Here is a 16,055-nt window from a genome sequence, read left to right on the forward strand (position 1 = left end):
TCCACTATTTAACTACTTGGATAATTATATGTAGATGAAAGAAGAGGAAAAGGGTAAAACAAGTGGTCTACTGAAAGAAAATTGCCAACTTGATAGAGTGAATACAATGGACATGTGCAGAAGTGACTGCATTGTAAATCCATACTTTTCAGAAACATTATGTATCATGCATATCAAAGCATGCAAATAGAGAAACATAAACTCTCCTTTTGCTTCACACAAATAAATTATATTCAATTCCCCCAAAGAAACAGGGTTTCTCATGCTTCAGGACTTTTGTATGTGCTGTTTCCTTTGCTTAGAATATGCTTATCTTCACTAATCTTCCCCTTTCCTTGCTCTCCCTCCCTCCATCCTCAGGACACACACTCAAGTCCCCATTTTCCCTTAAAGACTAGTTTTTTTTTTTTGGAAATTATCCAAACATTTCTGTCACTCAGCCTGTCCCCTGGTTGCCACAACACTGAGGATTGTCACCTTTCCTGTGCTCCTAAATTACATTTTACCTACAATTGTAAGATTTATAATGCAGATACACTTTTATTTATCCATTCTCCAGTATTCTTCTCCTACTAGACCATTTCATTTTTAAGAAACTTTTTACTATAGAAGTGAGCCAGGCAGTAATTAATAAAATGTTATTTATATGGAAATTGAGATATTTTGTATAAACTAGCTGTTCAAATTTCATTAATTTCTTGTGATTTCTTATTATAAATAGATATTAACTTTGGCACCTAAATAAAATAAAATAGTTTTAGGTTTACAGAAAAGTTATGAACTGAGTAGAGAGAATTCTTATATATCCTGCACCCTGCACCAATCTCCACTATTGTTAACATTTTACATTAATAGGTACATTTGTCACAACTGATATTGATACATAATTACTAACTAGGAGAGATTAGCTCTCATAGAAATTAGGTCTGGAGAGAATAAATAGTAAAAGAATCTTCTGTAGCAATAAGGTTTTATTTAGAGAAATGGGCAGGAAGTGAAAGTAAAGGAATGGAGGGTAGAGTTTGGCAGAGATATCTTTGATTGACTGAAGTTTTTATAGAAAGAGTAGCTTATCCTGGACCAAATGCTACAATGGGGGGACTTCCCAAATGGATTCATTGTACTTACAGAAGTTTGTAACCAAATATTTCTGGCAATATGGTGCTTAAGGCCTTTTCTTGACACACTATGGACAGAGTGAGCTATTCTGGCTTTAAAGACTGCCACCCCTTGGGAACAAGAGTCTATGACTTCTTTAGAACAGGAGTTCCTACCTACCCGCTGCCCTCAGGGAAAAAAAAATCTGTTTTAGGAAAAAAAAAAAAAAACATTCTAGTCTAGAAAGGAGTTGAAGGACCTGGGTATTGTCACTCTCTAATTTGTCCTTTGGGGTCAAGCCAGCTTCCTTGCAGCATTATATTTGACCACGATATTGAGAACTCAGGCTCAATGGGGAGAAGAGCTGGCAATGTGAAGGATAGTGAATAGTATTGGCAATAGTGAAGGACAGAGGAGCCTGGTGAGCTGCAGTCCATGAGGTCACAAAGAGTGGACACACCTTTGTGATTGAGCAACAACAATTGCCAATGTTTTATATTGTGATATTTTGCTTATGTTTTTCTTTCTACAAATTGTCTATATTTTATTCATTTAGTTCTAAGATAGACTAAAGCAGGGAACAATCATAAATATTTTAGCTATAAACAAATTCTTCCAATGATTGAAAAAGAAAACTTGCCAGAACATGTGTCAGTGATGATATACAGTTCATTTCTATAATTGTTATAAGGTCAGGTTGATTAAATATTTTCTGGAAGCTTGACTTTTATCTCTGAAAACAAGATTGGATCATTTGTTATAATGAAAGAATATTTCTTAATCAAGATCTTTGTTCAAGTAAATGGGATCTACCATACATAATTGATTTAACTCTAATTTATCCATTAGGCATGTTAATAAAAATGCAAATTATTTGTATAAGTACAAGTAGAAAAGTAAAAGTAATTTGCTTTTACAATTGCAAGCATGTTAGCTTGTCATCTAGATGGATGTGCTTCTGATAAAAGTTTTAGTGCTGATTCTAATCAAGTTGAGATCAATAGTGCATTGTTATCTTTCTATAATTCAGATGAAACAAATGAGTTACATTAATTCAGGCCTGAGTACATGGATAGTTATATCAGAGTAAGACAGTTAGGACTGAAAAGTATTATTTGAAGAGGTAACATGAATTCAAGGAACAAATGAATTCTAAAGACTCCACTCACCTGTCTAGTCATTTATGTAGAATTTACCAAAGTAGTAACTGCCTGAAATCTCTGTAGTAGGACAGAGATTCAGTATGCTAGGAAGAAAACATACTATGGGTGGGTAAATAGACTCAGAATGCCCTTTGCCATCAGCAGATGGTAGCCATGGGTGGGCCATTATGAAGACCTAATAATTTGATGACCTTTGCTTATTTGCTGATGTCTGTCTGAAAATTTTTCCTGACTATATGTACTGTACTCTCATGTAACTGGAGCTCAATATTGCAAGATGAGTGATTTAACAGAGGTTTTATGATAGTCATTACATTTTCATGAATTTGAAGAGTAGGGCCGCAAATTGGATTTTCTTTTATTAAGACAGTTTTTAAAGAGTAGCTTTAGGTTTATAACAATATTGAGAGGGAGGTACAGATTCCCATATATCCCCTGCCCCCACACATACATAGACTTTGCCATTACAAAACATCACTCACCAGAATGGTACCATTTATTTTTTTAACCAAGGATAGACCTAAATTGACACATCATAATCACCCAAAGGCCATAGTTTACTATAGAGTTCTCTCTTAGTGCTGTACATTCTACAGGTTTGAAAAAATGTGTAACATATATCCATCATTACCTTATCATATTTTCTGTACCTGAAAAAATCATCTATACTCAAAATTATTTCTCCTTTTACATAAATTATTATCTTTATGTTTTACATACTTTGGTTACTACCAATTCTCTACATCAATGACTAAAGGAGACATGTATTCAGATTTCATAATGCTATCTTATCCAGGCACTATAAATCATTATCATAGAACATGAGTAGAATTGGAAGATTTCCATATGTGACTTGATATTACATGAATCACTTCTGTTGAAACCGAGAGTATTTTCAGATGTGATTCTTCTTTTTTTTTTTTTTTTTCAAATCCTTATATTAAAAGACTTCTTGTTGGTCAGCAAGGGAATATTATTTCTATCACATTAATAAAACTGGACACAGGATACAGCATGCTTGGGGCTGGTGCACGGGGATGACCCAGAGAGATGTTATGGGGAAGGAGGTGGGAGGGGGGTTCATGTATGGGAACGCATGTACACCCATGGTGGATTCATGTCAATGTATGGCAAAACAAATATAGTATTCTAAAGTAAAATAAAGTAAAATAAAAATTAAAAAAAAGAAAAAACCACACAAAAAACTGGAAATTGGATTATTTAACACGCAATATATTCTAAATAATTCTTTGCCCATTTTATAAAACAGATTCAGATGTTCTGCACCTAATGTTTTTTATTATATTTTTGCATGTAAAAGAGATAACTAATGAGAACCTACTTCATAAAACAGGGAACTCTACTCATGCTCTGTGGTGACCTAAATTGGAAAGAAATCCAAAAAAGAGGGGATATATGTATAGTATAGCTGATTAATTTTGTTGTGCAGGAGAAACTAAAACAACATTGGAAAACAATTTTACTCCAATAAAATTAATTTTAAAAAAGATATGGTAATAGGCAGTCTTTATTTTCAATCTGTATTATACTCTTTTGTGAGGATAATAGCAATCAGAACACTTGATTATCACTGTATATGTCAGAAAGGGTACTCAAATGAAAGCATGATAGACCACATGTGATGGTAACTGGAGAGGTGAGTAACTAGAGTCTAAATTTGGCCTTGGGATGCGAAATGAAGCAGGGCAAAGACTAATAGAGTCTTGCCAAAGAAAATGCACTGGTCATAGCAAACACCCTCTTCCAACAACACAAGAGAAGACTCTACACATGGACATCACCAGATGGTCAACACCAAAATCAGATTGATTATTTTCTTTGCAGCCAAAGATGGAGAAGCTCTATACAGTCAACAAAAACAAGACCAGGAGCTGACTCTGGCTCAGATCATGAACTCCTTATTGCCAAATTCAGACTGAAATTGAAAAAAGTAGGGAAAACCACTAGACCATTCAGGTAAGACCTAAATCAAATCCCTTTTGATTATACAGTGGAAGTGAGAAATAGATTTAAGGGATTAGATCTAACAGATAGAGTGCTGATGAACTATGGAAGGAGGTTCTTGACATTGTAGAGGAGACAGGAATCAAGACCATCCCCATGGAAAAGAAATACAAAAAAGCAAAATGGCTGTCTGGGGAGGCCTTACAAATAGCTGTGAAAAGAAGAAAGGCAAAAAGCAAAGGGGAAAAGGAAAGATATAAGCATCTGAATGCAGAGTTCCAGAGAATAGCAAAAAGAGATAAGAAAGTCTTCCTCAACGATCAATGCAAAGAATTAGAGGAAAACAATAGAATGGTAAAGACTAGAGATCCCTTCAAGAAAATTAGAGATATCAAGGCACTATTTCATGCAAAGATGAGCTCAATAAAGGACAGAAGTGGTATGGACCTAACAGAAGCAGAAGATATTAAGAAGAGGTGGCAAGAATACACAGAAGAACTGTACAAAAAAGATCTTCATGACCAAGATAATCATGATGGTGTGATCACTCATCTAGAGCCAGACATCCTGGAATGTGAAGTCAAGTGGGCCTTAGGAAGCATCACTACGAACAAAGCTAGTGGAGGTGGTGGAATTCCAGTTGAGCTATTTCAAATCCTGAAAGATGATGCTGTGAAAGTGCTGCACTCAATATGCCAGGAAATTTGGAAAACTCAGCAGTGGCCACAGGACTGGAAAAGGTCAGTTTTCATTCCAATCCCAAAGAAAAGCCATGCCAAAGAATGCTCAAACTACCGCACAATTGCACTCATCTCACACACTGGTAAAATAATGCTCAAAATTCTCCAAGCCCAGTTTCAGTAATACATGAACTGTGAACTTCCAGATGTTCAAGCTGGTTTTAGAAAAGGCAGAGGAACCAGAGATCAAATTGCCAACATGCACTGGATCATCGTCAAAGCAAGAGAGTTCCAAAAATCATCTATTTCTGCTTTATTGACTATGCCAAAACCTTTGACTGTGTGGATCACCATGCACTGTGAAAAATTCTGAAAGAGATGGGAATACCAGACCACCTGACCTGCCTCTTGAGAAATCTGTATGCAGGTCAGGAAGCAACAGTTAGAACTGGACATGGAACAACTGCCTCGTTCCAAATAGGAAAAGGAGTACGTCAAGGCTGTATATTGTCACCCTGCTTATTTAACTTATATGCAGAGTACATCATGAGAAACGCTGGACTGGAAGAAGCACAAGCTGGAATCAAGATTGCCGGGAGAAATCTCAATAACCTCAGATATGCAGATAACACCACCCTTACGGCAGAAAGTGAAGAGGAACTAAAAAACCTCTTGATGAAAGTGAAAAGGTTGGCTTAAAGCTCAGCATTCAGAAAATGAAGATCATGGCATCTGGTCCCATCACTTCATGGGAAATAGATGGGGAAACAGTGAAAAGAGTGTCAGACTTTATTTTTTTGGGCTCCAAAATCACTGCAGATGATGATTGCAGCCATGAAATTAAGACACTTACTCCTTGGAAGAAAAGTTATGACCAACCTAGATAGCATATTCAAAAGCAAAGACATTACTTTGCCAACAAAGATTCGTCTAGTCAAGGCTATGGTTTTCCCAGTGGTCGTGTATGGATGTGAAAGTTGGTCTGTGGAGAAAGCTGAGCGCCAAAGAATTGATGCTTTTGAACTGTGGTGTTGGAGAAGACTCTAGAGAGTCCCTTGGACTGCAAGGAGATCCAACCAGTCCATTCTGAAGGAGATCAGCCCTGGGATTTCTTTGGAAGGAATGATGCTAATCATGCTTTTAGTGTCAAATCTAAGAAACATTTGCCTTTAAAAAATCACAAAATTTTTCTTCTTTTTATATTCTTTATTCTAGAAAATTTATACCTTGTGTTTTACCTTATGGTACATATTGAGCTACTCTTTGTTTATACTACAAGGAGTGTATCGAAGGTAATTTTCTTCCACATGGGTATCCAAAGTTTACCCTGCCTGTTGTTGAAAAGTCTCTTCTTTCTGTGCTGAATTGCTTTTCCTACTTTGTAACAAAGTCAGTTAATTATGTATATATGTTTCTATTTCTGAGTCTATATTGTGTTCCACTGATCTGTCTCTAATAATATACTCTCTTTATTATTGTATTTTTATAATAAATCTTGAAGTCTGATACTGTACATCTTTTAATTCTTGTTTTTAAGAGTTGTTTTGGCTATTATAGGTCCTTTGCCTTTCTGTATCAACTGCAGAATCAACTGACAAATTTCTATAAAAATCATGCTGGTATTCTCTTCGGAATTGCATTGAATCAATGGATCATATTGGATAAAACTAATATGTTAATAATATTGAGTCTTTGAATCTGAATCCAAATGCAGTCCATCTCTCCATTTGTATTGGTTTTCTTTGATTCTTTCATCAGTGATTTGTAGTTTTATTACACAAAGTTTGAACACATTTTGTTAGGTTTAAATCTGTGTTTCCATTCTTTTATGCTATTAAAAATGCTACAACTTATTTAATATTAATTTCCAATTGTTTGTTGCTAGTATTTACACATAAAAACGATTTTTTTCATATTGACCTTGTACCTTGTAAACTCACTAAACTCACTTATTAGTTCTAGTAGATTTTTTTGTATGATTCTTTCTTTTTTTGTTAGTTTTTTATTTTTTAATTTTAAAATCTTTAATTCTTACATGCGTTCCCAAACATGAACCCCACTCCCACCTCCCTCCCCATAACATCTCTGTGGGTCATCCCCATGCACCAGCCCCAAGCATGCTGTATCCTGCGTCAGACATAGACTGGCGATTCAATTCTTACATGATAGTATACATGTTAGAATGCCATTCTCCCAAATCATCCCACCCTCTCCCTCTCCCTCTGAGTCCAAAAATCCGTTATACACATAGATTTTTAATGTATATTTTTGTTTTTTCTATGTAGACACTCATGTTTTCTATGAATAGAGTTTTATTTTTTCCTTTCAAACCTATATACCTTTTAATCATTTTTCACCTCATATTGAATTGGCTGGAAGTGCCAGTGTAATGTCAAATAGCAATGGCAAGAATAGACATTCTTAACTTTTTTGTCCTTGATTATTATTTTTTTTAAATAGGGTAACATTGATTTATAACAGTATACAATTTTCAGGTATACAGCATTATACTTCTACTTCTGTGTACATTGCAGTGTGCTCACACACACATAATTTTAGCTTCTATTCATCACGATATGTTTGACCACCTTTATGCATTTTACCCTCCTCTCCACCCCTTCCTCTCTGGTAACCACTACTCTAGTCTATTTTTATTTTGTTTAATTTTTTTTTTTTTTTTTGGTCACACTGTGTGGCATGTAGAATCCTAGTTCCCCAACCAGGGATCAATGCCACACCGACTGCATTGGAAGCATGGAGTTTTAACAACTGGACTGCCAGGGAAAGTCCCACTACTACTGTATTCTAAATGTCTACAAGTTTGGTTTTGTTTGTTCACTTGTTTTGTTTTAGTTTTTGTCTTTTATATTCCATATACAAGTGAGATCGTATGATGTTTGTCTTTCTCCATCTGACTTATTTCATTTATTTCACTCATAAAATATCTGGTCCTTTGTGTCTGCCTTCTTTATTTTTTTTTAATTTTATTTTTACTTTATTTTACTTTACAATACTGTATTGGTTTTGCCATACATTGACATGAATCCACCACGGGTGTACATGCGTTCCCAAACATGAACCCCCCTCCCACCTCCCTCCCCATAACATCTCTCTGGGTCATCCCCGTGCACCAGCCCCAAGCATGCTGTATCCTGCATCGGACATAGACTGGCGACTCATTTCTTACATGATAGTATACATGTTTCAATGCCATTCTCCCAAATCATCCCACCCTCTCCCTCTCCCTCTGAGTCCAAAAGTCCACTATACACATCTGTGTCTTTTTTGCTGTCTTGCATACAGGGTCATTATTGCCATCTTTCTGAATTCCATATATATGTGTTAGTATACTGTATTAGTGTTTTTCTTTCTGGATTACTTCACTCTGTATAATCAGCTCCAGTTTCATCCATCTCATTAGAACTGATTCAAATGTATTCTTTTTAGTGGCTGAGTAGTACTCTATTGTGTATATGTACCACAGCTTTCTTATCCATTCATCTGCTGATGGACATCTAGGTTGTTTCCATGTCCTGGCTATTATAAACAGTGCTGCGATGAACATTGGGGTACATGTGTCTCTTTCAATTCTGGTTTCCTCGGTGTGTATGCCCAGCAGTGGGATTGCTGGGTCATTAATGTTTTCAAGTTTCATCCATGTTGCAGGGTGTTGCAGCATTCCATTCCTGTTGTGGCTGAATATTCCACTGAATCTTGAGTGAGCTTTTGTTTTTGTTTCTTACAAGTGAAATCATATGATGTTTGTCTTTTTCCACCTGACTTAATTTCACCTTCACTAAAGGTTCATCCTTGTTGTCACAAATAGCAGGATTTCATCTTCATGCCTGAGTAGTGTTCCATTGTGTGTGCATGTGTGAATCTTATATCTTTATCCATTCATCTGTTGATAGGCACTTAGGTTGTTTCCATATATTGGCTATTGTGAATAATGCTGATAATCCTGGTCCTGATCTTAGGGGGAAAGTATTTGGCATTTTATCATTGAGTATGATGTTCATTATATGTTTTTCATAGATGTCCTTATTCAGTTTGTGGAAACTTCTTTCTGTTCTTCATTTGCTGAGAGTTTTTATCATGAATGGATGTCAGGTTTTGTCAAATACTTTTTCTGCATCATTGAAACAATGCTATGATTTTTTTTCTTATTTAGTCTCTTAATTTGTTAAATTATGCTGATTGTTTTTCCAGTGTTGGATTACCCTTCGATTTTCATGAGGAGAATCTTTTGGCCATAATGCCTTTTGGTTTTTAACTATTTGTGAACTCTGCTCATATTTTGGAGAATATATTTGTGTCTATGTAAAGTATACTAGTGTGTATTTTTATTTTCTTGTAGTTTCTCTTTTTTATACCAGGTTATTATTGGAATTAAAAGTAACTTGGTATGTGTTTTCTCCTTTTATTTTCTGGAAGAACTTATGTAGAATAGGTATTATTTATTAATTAAATATGTGTTAGAATTCACCAGTCAAGCTATCTGGGCCTAATTTTCTTGTTGTTGTTGTTGGAAAGTTTTTTTTTTAATAGTCTGTTTCATTCAACTGAAATTAAATAATGTTGTGATAACAAAAAAAAATCTAAAAAGTCTCAGTGATTTTCCAAATGAAGTTTATTTTTCACACAAGTTACAAGTACTTTTAGGGTCAAGAATGATATATCTTCCACATTTCTTTGTTCTTTACCTGAAGGAAGGGAAAAGAGAGCATGGAGGAACCACACAACAATTCTTAAAACGTTTGTCGGAGAGTGTTTTGCCTATGTTCTCCTGTAGGAGTTTTATAGTTTTTGGTCTTACGTTTAGATCTTTAACCCATTTTGAGTTTATTTTTGTGTATAATGTTAGAATGTGTTCTAGTTTCATTCTTTTACAAGTGGTTGACCAGTTTTCCCAGCACCACTTGTTAAACAGACTGTCTTTAATCCATTGTATATTCTTGCCTCCTTTGTCAAAGATAAGGTGTCCATAGGTGTGTGAATTTATCTCTGGACTTTCTATTTTGTTCCATTGATCTATATTTCTGTCTTTGTGCCAATACCATACTCTCTTGATGACTGTGGCTTTGTAGTAGAGCCTGAAGTCAGGCAGGTTGATTCCTCCAGTTCCTTTCTTCTTTCTCAAGATTGCTTCGGCTATTCGAGGTTTTTTGCATTTCCATACAAATTGTGAAATTATTTGTTTTAGCTCTGTGAAAAATACTGCTGGTAGCTTGATAGGATTTGCACTGAATCTGTAGATTGCTTGGGGCAGTATACTCATTTTCACTATATTGATTCTTTCGATCCATGAACATGGTGTATTTCTCCATCTATTAGTGTCCTCTTTGATTTCTTTCACCAGTGTTTTATAATTTTCTATATATAGGTCTTTAGTTTTTTTAGGTAGGTATATTCCTAAGTATTTTATTCTTTTCATTGCAATGGTGAATGGAATTTTTTCCTTAATTTCTTTTTCTACTTTCTCATTATTAGTGTATAGGAATGCAAGGGATTTCTGTGTGTTGATTTTATATCCTGCAACTTTACTATATTCATTAACTAGCTCTAGTAATTTTCTGGTGGAGTCTTTAGGGATTTCTATGTAGAGGATCATGTCATCTGCAAACAGTGAGAGTTTTACTTCTTCTTTTCCAATTTGGATTCCTTTTATTTCTTTTTCTGCTCTGATTGTTGTGGCCAAAACTTCCATACAATTTTGAATAGTAGTGTTGAAAGTGGACATACTTGTCTTGTTCCTGACTTTAGGGGAAATGCTTTCAATTTTTCACCATTGAGGATAATGTTTGCTGTGGGTTTGTCATATATAGCTTTGATTATGTTGAGGTATGTTCCTTCTATTCCTGCGTTCTGGAGAGTTTTTATCATAAATGGATGTTGAATTTTGTCAAAGGCCTTCTCTGCATCTGTTGAGATAATTATATGGCTTTTATTTTTCAATTTGCTAATGTGGTGAATTACATTGTTTGATTTGTGGATATTGAAGAATCCTTGCATCCCTGGGATAAAGCCCACTTGGTCATGGTGTATGATCTTTTCAATGTGTTGTTGGATTCTGATTGGTAAAATTTTGTTAAGGATTTTTGCATCTATGTTCATCAGTGATATTGGCCTGTAGTTTTCCTTTTTTGTGTGGCATCTTTGTCAGGTTTTGGTATTAGGGTGATGGTGGCCTCATAGAATGAGTTTGGAAGTTTTCCTTCCTCTGCAATTTTCTGGAAGAGTTTGAGTAGTATTGGTGTTAGCTCTTCTCTAAATTTTTGGTAGAATTCAGCTGTGAAGCCGTCTGGACCTGGGCTTTGGTTTGCTGGAAGATTTCTGATTACAGTTTCAATTTCTGTGCTTGTGATGGGTCTGTTAAGATTTTCTATTTCTTCCTGGTTCCGTTTTGGAAAGTTGTACTTTTCTAAGAATTTGTCCATTTCTTCCACGTTGTCCATTTCATTGGCATATAATTGCTGATAGTAGTCTCTTAGGATCCTTTGTATTTCTGTGTTGTCTGTTGTGATCTCTCCATTTTCATTTCTAATTTTATTGATTTGATTTTTCTCCCTTTGTTTCTTGATGAGTCTGGCTAATGGTTTGTCAATTTTATTTATCCTTTCAAAGAAACAGCTTTTGGCTTTGTTGATTTTTGCTATGGTCTCTTTTGTTTCTTTTGCATTTATTTCCGCCCTAATTTTTAAGAGTTCTTTCCTTCTACTAAACCTGGAGTTCTCAGTTTCTTCCTTTTCTAGTTGCTTTAGGTGTAGAGTTAGGTTATTTATTTGACGTTTTTCTTATTTCTTGAGGTATGCCTGTATTGCTATGAACTTTTCTGTTAGCACTGCTTTTGTAGTTTCCCACAGGTTTTGGGTTGTTGTGTTTTCATTTTCATTCGTTTCTATGCATATTTTGATTTCTTTTTGATTTCTTCTGTGATTTGTTGGTTATTCAGAAGCCTGTTGTTCAGCCTCCATATGTTGGAATTTTTACTGGTTTTTCTCCTGTAATTGAGATCTAATCTTAATTCATTATGGTCAGAAAAGATGCTTGGAATGATTTCAATTTTTTTGAATTTATCAAGGTTACATTTATGGCCCAGGATGTGGTCTATCCTGGAGAAGGTTCTGTGAGCACTTGAGAAAAAGGTGAAATTCATTGTTTTTGTGTGAAATGTCCTATAGATATCAATTAGGTCTAACTGGTCTATTGTATCATTTAAAGTTTGTGTTTCTTTGTTAATTTTCTGTTTAGTTGGTCTGTCCATAGATGTGAGTGGGGTATTAAAATCTCCCTCTATTATTGTGTTATTGTTAATTACCCCTTTCATACTTGTTAGCATTTGTCTTACATATTGTGGTGCTCCTATGTTGGGTGCACATATATTTATAATTGTTATATCTTCTTCTTGGATTGATCCTTTAATCATTATGTAGTGGCCTACTTTGTCTCTTTTCACAGCCTTTGTTTTAAAGTCTATTTTATCGGATATGAGTATTGCTACTCCTGCTTTCTTTTGGTCTCTATTTGCATAGAATATCTTTTTCCAGCCCTTCACTTTCAGTCTGTATGTGTCCCTTGTTTTGAGGTGGGTCTCTTGTAGGCAGCATATATAGGGGTCTTATTTTTGTATGCATTCAGCCAGTCTTTGCCTTTTCGTTGGGGCATTCAGCCTATTTACATTTAAGGTAATTATTGATAAGTATGATCCCATTGCCATTTACTTTATTGTTTTCGCTTGGGGTTTATATGCCCTTTTTGTGTTTCCTGCCTAGAGAAGATCCTTTAGCATTTATTGGAGACCTGGTTTGGTGGTGCTGAATTCTCTCAGCTTTTGCTTATCTGTAAAGCTTTTGATTTCTCTTTCATATTTGAAAGAGATCCTTGCTGGGTACAGTAATCTGGGCTGTAGGTTATTTTCTTTCATTACTTTAAGTATGTCTTGCCATTCCCTCCTGGCCTGAGGAGATTCTATTGAAAGACTAGCTGTTATCCTTATGGGAATCCCCTTGTGTATTATTTGTTGTTTTTCCCTTGCTGCTTTTAATATTTGCTCTTTGTGTTTGATCTTTGTTAATTTGATTAATATGTGTCTTGGGGTGTTTCACCTTGGGTTTATCCTGTTTAGAACTCTGGGTTTCTTGGACTTGGGTGATTATTTCCTTCCCCATTTTAGGGAAGTTTTCAACTATTATCTCCTCAAGTATTTTCTCATGGTCTTTCTTTTTGTCTTCTTCTGGGACTCCTATAATTCGAATATTCGAGCGTTTCATATTGTCCTGGAGGTCTCTGAGATTGTCCTCATTTCTTTTAATTCATTTTTCTTTTTTCCTCTCTGATTCATTTATTTCTACCATTCTATCTTCTATTTCACTAATCCTATCTTCTGCCTCTGTTATTCTGCTATTCGTTGCCTCCAGAGTGTTTCTGATCTCATTTATTGCATTATTCATTATATATTGACTCTTTTTTATTTCTTCTAGGTCCTTGTTAAACCTTTCTTGAATCTTCTCAATCCTTCTCTCCAGGCTGTTTATCTGTGATTCCATTTTGATTTCAAGATTTTGGATCATTTTCACTATCATTATTTGAAATTCTTTCTTAGGTAGATTTCCTATCTCTTCCTCTTTTGTTTGGTTTGGTGGGCATTTCTCTTGTTCCCTTATCTGCTGGGTATTCCTCTGTCTCTTCATCTTGGTTATATTGCTGCATTTGGGGTGGCCTTTCTGTATTCTGGGAATTTGTGGAGTTCTCTTTATTATGGAGTTTCCTTGCTGTGGGTGGGGTTGTATCAGTGGCTTGTCAAGGTTTCTTGGTTAGGGAAGCTTGTGTCATTGTTCTGGTGGGTAGAGCTGGATTTCTTCTCTCTGTTTTTGAAGACAATGATATGCTTTTCTGGGTGCCTAATGTCTTCTGCCAGCATTCAGAAGTTGTTTTGTAGAATTTACTCAACGTTGAAATGTTCTTTTGATGAATTTGTGGGGGAGAAAGTGGTCTCCCTGTCCTATTCCTCTGCCATGTTAGGACCACCCCCCATAAATAAATATTTTTTAAAAATTAACTTGTTAGAAGAATGTTTAGGGAGAGGTCATATAGGATATAGGAGTCTTCTTGTGTATAGGCATAGTAATCTATTTTAGTTTAAGATGTATTGCTATGTTAATGTTTTTTTTTAAAGCGTTCCAAACCTCCCCTGACTTAAGTTATAGTATTTACATTTTTAATAAGATTTTCCTCATTGCAATGTCATTTGATAAGCAACAAAGGCTTTTTGGATTCATCTTGAATAGCTATTAATTTAAATAAAGCTTTTAAAATTTCTTTTAATTTTTATTTATTTAATTATTTAATTTTTATTTATTTATTTATTTTTACTTTATTTTACTTTATAATACTGTATTGGTTTTGCCATACATCAACATGAATCCGCCACGGGTGTACATGTGTTCCCAATAAAGCTTTAACTTAAAACCTTTTCTTGAAATGTATTAAAATCCATAAGATAAGAAATGCCATTGTGAGACCTCTGGTTAAGGATTGATTTTACTAAAAATTGAACTACCAAATGAACCAGTAATCCCTCTTTAGGGCATATACCCAAAGGAAATAAAATTAGTACTTCGAAGAGATACATGCACTCCCATGTTCATTGCAGCATTTTTCATAGTGGTCAAGATATGGAAATGACCTAAGCATCTATCAATGGAGAAGTTGATTAAGAAAATGTGATATTTGGAAAATTATTCAATCATAAAAATTAAGGAAATCCTGCCATTTATAACAATATAGATGAATCTGAAGGACATTATGCCGAGTGGAATAAGCCAGACACAGAAAGAAAAACACTTTCATGATTTCACTTATATGTAAAATCTAAAAGAAAAGAAAGTTGAATACATAGAAGCTTAGAAGAGAACAGTAGTTACCAAGGGCAAAGAGGTGAAGGAAATGAGGAAATGCTGGTCAAAGAGTACAAAGTTACAGTTATGTAGGATGAATAGCTCTGGAGATAATCTACAACATGATGATTCTAGTTAATAATACTGTATTGAATACTGGAAATTTGCTAAGATAATATGTTTCACGTCCTCTTATCACACATTGAAAATGGTAACTGTGAGAGGATGTGTTAATTACCTTGACTGTAGTAAACCTTGCACTATGTATATTGAATCATCATATAGTACATTCTAAGCATATACAGTTCTTTTTAAAAAACCTTTAATCTTGATTTAATTAAATGTCCAATGAAATATACTAGAACATACTCAAAGATGTAGAAAGCAAAGAAGTTAGGTAGAAGCTGTGTTGCCACGTAATTAGCCTGCAGTTAAAATTTTAAAAAAGAACTTTTCATGATTATATAGAATGTATTTTCTAGCAGTATGCTAACAGTTATAAGATTATTTTCTACTACATTCATGTTGAAAATCTCTTGAACTAGACTTTAGGTCAATTCAATAAATAATTTAAGAGGTAAATGAACTCTGAATCAGTAACTGCAGAAGGAAAATAATGAAAGTAATTCTTTGCTTTAGAATAGAAAGCCAATTCTTGGTTTTAAAAGTCTTCTTTTGTCTAAATATGTCAGGATCCTGACATAGTCTACTTGGGATTATAGATATCTCTGATAGTGGTTCTGAATGTTACTAGTGAAATTAAAATGTTCTTCTGCTTCCTAGTATCCAGGGGCTCAAATCTGCGTAAATGTTTGGGCTCCTTGAACATTCAGAATTGTAACAAGAAAAGTGTTGAAAGCCTTAGTCACTCAGTTGTGGTCGACTCTTTGTGACTCCATGGACTGTAGCCCGCCAGGCTCCTGTGTCCCTGGAATTCTCCAGGCAAGAATACTGGAGTGGGTTGCCATTCCCTTCTCTGGGGTATCTTCCCAACCCAGAGACCATACTGGGGTCTCCTGCATTGCAGGCAGATTCTTTACCCTCTGAGCCACCAGGGAAACCCTTCTAACAATGAGAGGGGCTCTAAATAGGAAAAAAAAAAAAAAGGCTTACTTAGGTGAGGCCAGACTTAAAGCAACTTCTCCTCCAGGGAGCTATCCAGGGTACTATACCACATTTACCTGAAGTTTTCCTGATCCATTGGACAAGAACCCTCTGCCCTTATCAGTGTCTACATATCTTCCTAATTTCAA

This window comes from Capra hircus, unplaced genomic scaffold (assembly GCF_001704415.2).
Source record: "Capra hircus breed San Clemente unplaced genomic scaffold, ASM170441v1, whole genome shotgun sequence".
Taxonomy (NCBI): domain Eukaryota; kingdom Metazoa; phylum Chordata; class Mammalia; order Artiodactyla; family Bovidae; genus Capra; species Capra hircus.